Raw genomic sequence first — 5,196 nt, forward strand, 5'->3', positions numbered from 1 at the left:
CAGCATTTGAACAAATTGGTCCCTAAGTTCTCCAGGGGAAAATTTTCTCTGAAGGCTTTTGTTAACCCTTTCTATAAAGAATGTGAGGTCCTTGTCCAGCTTCTGGGTAATCCCTGACACTGGGGTTTCAGTAGGACCCTCCTTAAGCTTCTTCCAAGCCGCTAAACCTAGCGCCCTAACCTGATCCTGATACAGAGAGGGGATGGCTGCCTGCTGGAAGCCCGTAGCATACTTGCCAGTCATACCTGAGAGCGTCCCATAAGTGATGGGGATAGTGGGTTCAGTTGCCCAATTGCACTCAGCTTGGACCCGGCATTCTTCTTTAAAGTAGGCATCCCACTTAAGAAAAAGAGATCCTGTAATCACAGCCCTGGCCAGATCTCTCCAATCCCTGGCAGTACAAAATTGATGGGCTAGCCCCTGGAGAATGGTTTCAACCCAGGGTGAATTTGGCCCATCTTCAGCTACAGCTTTCTTAAGATCTTTAAGATCCTGAGCTTCCCAAGGGTACAAGGCATTAGACCAGTTACCACCTGGGTTAACATTTACAGGAAACAGGTGTGCCACTCCTCCCTCTGTGGCTCCGTAAGTAGCTACCTCCCTTCGGAATCCGGAAGTAGCCAAGTCCCCTCCTAATGCTCCCTCCGCAATCTGAAGCTGGGGGGGCGAGGATAACCCCAGCTAAGACCCTAAGCAATAGAGGAGAGGGTGTCTGAACTGGCCTTGCCCTGTAGTCAGATTGATGATTATCTTAAATATCGCCATAGAACCTTCGTCCAACAACAGATGGAAACAGAGACAAAGACCCACATCAGAGCACTGGACTGAGCTCCCAAGGTCCAGTTGAAGAGTGGAAAGAGTGAGAACATAAGCAAAGAGGTCAAGACCATGAGGGGTTCACCCACCGAGACAGTTTGCCTGAGCTAATGGGAGCTCACCTACTCCAGCTGGACTGGGAAGGCACAAGCACAGGACCAAACCAGTCCCTCTGAATGAGGTTGACAGTTGCATGGCTGAGGCAAACTGAGGGGCCACTGGTGGTGGCACTGGAATTTATCTCTACTGCATTTACTGGCTTTTGGGATCCTGTTCTCTTTAGGTGTATACCTTGCTCAGCCTAGAAATAGTAGGGAGGACTTTGGACCTTCCACAAAGCAAAGTGTCTTACTCTCTCTTAGGAGTAGATGGGGGTGGAGCAGGAGGGTGTGTGAAGGAAATGGGAGGAGAGGAGGGAGTGGGAATTTGGATTTGTATTTTTTTAAAAAATCTAAAAGAGAGGTAACAAACCACGAGCCACATGATAAAATATAAAACAATAAAAAAATATTCTGTCCACGCTAGTAGTAGCTAGGCAGAGGCAGGTCTAGGTCAGGATGTATTGAGTCTTTCACATGCAGAAGTCATGGCCAAAGACAGGTCTCCAAACTCAAGCTAGGCTCAGGAAGTTAGAGTAGGCCTTATGCCAGCTCTAGTTAGGCTTAGGAAGTTATACTGGGACTCACGCCCCAGCCTCATGAGGCCCAATACTTCCAGAGCATTTCCTGTTCCTCTTCCAAGACACAGGGTCCTATTTGTACACATTCCATTGGCTCAGTGTAGCCAACCCTTTACTTCATAGCTAGAAGGTCCTGCAACCAAACATAGGTCATATTCAAATAGTAATTGTTGTTAAACAAAAAGAGGCCATGGCTTAGAACACAATGAAGGGTTCACAGGAGGGCTTAGAGGCAGGAAAGAGATAGAGGAAATGATGTAATTATAGCCCAAAAAAATCTGTTAAAAAGTTTAAACAGGCTTTATGGCCATATGCTCCAGAGATAAGGGATTTGTATTAGAGCACACAAATACTACTCACATTTCTCTCGGGGTATACATCTTAAACCGGGAAAATACAGTCATGTTAGGCAGGGACACACAGATCTAGTTCTTCTATTTTGCTTGAACTAGAGATCAGAGGGCAGAGATACCCACTAGTTAACCATAGAGGCCAGGCAGTGGTGGCACACACCTCTAATCCTAGCACTTGAGAGTTCAAGGCCACCCTGGGATACACGAGATTAAATTAGTCTAAAAGATAAACAGCCAGGTGGTGGTGGCTCAAGCTTTTAATCCCAGCACTAGGAAGGTGGAGACAGGAATATAAGGCAGGTGGAGACCAAATCTTAGCTGCTCATTGAGTCTGATGATTCAGAGAGACAGAATCTCCCCATTCAGTCTGATGATTTGTAGAGAAGGGATCTCCCCATTCAGTCTGAGATTTCACAGAGGTAAGAAGTCTCTGGTAGCTGGCTGCTCTGCTTCTCTGATCTTTCATTTTTCACCCTGGATATATGACTCTAGGTTTCTATTGATTAAGACTAATAAGGATTCATGCTTCATACTCGTGAAGGGAAATCTTCACAGTGGGCAGAAATTTGGGCAGTACATATGGTCATACAGTTTGTTTGGAAGGAGAAATGGCCAAATGTGCAATTACATACTGATTAATCAGCTATAGCCAATGGTCAGGAACTTGGAAAGGTCATGATTGGAAAATTGGTGAGACAGACATCTGGTAAAGAAGTATGTGGATAGATCTCTCCAAATGGGCAAAAGGTATGAAGATACTTATATCCCGTATATATTCACCAAAATGTGACTTCAGCTGAGGAGTTCAGTTATCAAGTAGATAGGATGACTCTGTGACTGCCAGCCTCTTTTCCCAATCATTCATGTCATTGCCCAGTGGGCCCATGAACAAAGTGGCCGTGGTGGCAGAGATGGTGTCTATGCATGGGCTCAACAACGTGGACTTCTGCTCACCACAGCTGAACTGGATGCTGCTGCTGCTGAGTGCCAAGCCAGCCAACAACATGGAGCCACATACATGGCACCGTTCCCTGGGGTAACCAGACAGCAAACTAGTGGCAGGTTGACTACATTGGACTACATTGGACCAGTTCCTCCACAGAAAGGATATAAAACAGGTCAACCAAAAATTAGACCCCAAAAGGTACAAATTAGAAGAGACTGATTGCTGACTCTTAATGACTTTCAAAGACTGCTAGGAGACATTTCCTACCTAAGGCCCACTATTGAAACAGAAAACAAATGAACGGAATAATTTGTTCCAAACCTTAAATGGTGACAAGGACTTATATAGTCTAAGAGAATTATCAGCTGAAGCTGAAAGAGAATAGGCTTTGGTGGAAAAGAAATTAGAGAATGCACATGTGGATTGTGAGGATCTGAAGTTTGACTGCCTTCTGGTAATATTACCCTCTAGGCATTCCCCTATAGGAATTTTAATGCAGAGCGAGCATAGAATCTGAGAATGGATCTTTCTAACATATAAACAGAGCATAAAATTAAAAATTATGTGGAATTTGTCTGTGAGTTAATATAAAAGGAAAATTGAGACTTCATCAATTAGCAGAAATAGACAAAGCAAAAATTATAGTATTTTTATAATAACGAAATTTACAAATTATGGGCAGAACGTGAACCCTGGCAAAAAGCTTGTAGCAACTTTTTGGGAGAGATTAACAACAAATATCCCAAAAACAAGAGAATTCAACTTACTAAGAGAACTAACTGCATCCTTCCTCACATTGTAAGGGACACACCACCTACATTCTATACTGATGCAAATAAATCAAGAAAGGCGGGTTACAAATCAGAAAATTTAAGTAGGTATATCAAAGCCCATATGATTCTGTCCAAAAGTCAGAATATATGCCTTTTCCATGGTATTAATGGAATTTACAGAACCTCTCAACAATGTAACTAATTCTCAGTATGCAGGAGTTGTTTTTTGTATTAAAACTGCTGAGTTTATACCATATGGTACAGAATTGACTTTATCATTTATTCATTTACAAGAAATAATCAGGAATAGGAATCTTCCCATACACACAACCCACATCTGATCCTAGATAGGTCTGCCAGGTCCTCAAGCACAAGGTAATACAGAAATCGACCAATTATTGATTGGAAATGCGCTAATGTGCTGGAAGCCTCAGAATTTTTTTTCGTTTATATAATTTTATTTGGAAAGGGTTACGACAGAACAGCGAGACTAAGCTGCAGACGGCGTTGTCATCGGTGGAGGCATCATCAGTTTATTACAAAAGGAGGCACGGAAATTATTTACATGATGAAGAGCTCAGAACGTCGGCGGCATGGGCAGCTTCACGTGACACCATTTCTACAGTAATCAGTCCACGTACTTTCCAAGAATGTCACGCTCTCTAAATAAGAAATAATCCTGTCGTCTAGAACTACTTTGGTGCCTCCGTACTCTGGGAGAACTTTGTCTCCAACTTTCACGCTGACTGGTTGGATCTCTCCGCCCTTTCCTTTCGCGCCTGATCCCACAGCCACTACCGTTGCTTGCAGTACTTTCTCTTGCACCTTTTCTGGAAGCATGATGCCACCTTTGGTCACTGTTTTGGGCACTCCTTTCAATCAATACTCTGTCAAAGAGCGGGAGAAACTTTCGGAACGCCTATCCAGCCACGACCCGCGCCGCCGCCTCTGCCACTCTGCCTCTGCCGCTGCAAGGAGAATCCCAAGAATTTTTTTTTTTTTTTTTTTGGTTTTTTGAGACGGGGTCTCTCTGTAGCTTTGGTGCCTGTCCTGGAACTAGCTCTTGTAGACCAGGCTGGCCTTGAACTCACAGAGATCCGCCTGCCTCTGCCTCCCGAGTGCTGGGATTAAAGGCGTGCGCCACCACCGCCCGGCAAGAATATTTTTTTTTTTTAAAAAAAATCATGTCAATAGCAACAGTTTAAAAAAAAAACAACTTTTTCATCATGTGGCAATAAGTCAAGGAAATTATAAGGCAATGCCCTACTTGTTCTTTACACAACAAACACCACTACCTGCAGGAAGTAACCCAAAGGATACTCAAAAGAATGAAATCTGGCAGATGGATGTGTTCCATTCTGTAGCATTTGGAAAACTGAAATATGTACCTATTCAGGTTTTCAATGGCCAGCTGCTTTGAGTTTGGAAAACACTGATTTGGCAATCACACATTTGCTTGAAGTTATCGCCATCGTGGGTACACCTGCACAAATACAGACAGACAATGCTCTAGCATATGTATCTAAGAAAATGAAAGAGTTTTTTGCTTTTTATAATATAAAGCATATTACAGGTATACCACACAATTCTAAAGGGCAGGTAGTTATAGAAGGATCAAACTGAACTTTA

At 43.3% G+C, this 5,196-nt stretch overlaps 1 pseudogene; it reads right to left on the reverse strand.

The window, feature by feature from the left end:
• Positions 1-4,195: 4,195 nt before the first annotated feature.
• Positions 4,196-4,795, reverse strand: LOC121448179 (annotated as a pseudogene).
• Positions 4,796-5,196: the final 401 nt, after the last annotated feature.

The sequence above is a fragment of the Microtus oregoni genome, unplaced genomic scaffold (genome assembly GCF_018167655.1).
Source record: "Microtus oregoni isolate MIOR12 unplaced genomic scaffold, Mior012 000005F_ref0000423, whole genome shotgun sequence".
NCBI lineage: Eukaryota > Metazoa > Chordata > Mammalia > Rodentia > Cricetidae > Microtus > Microtus oregoni.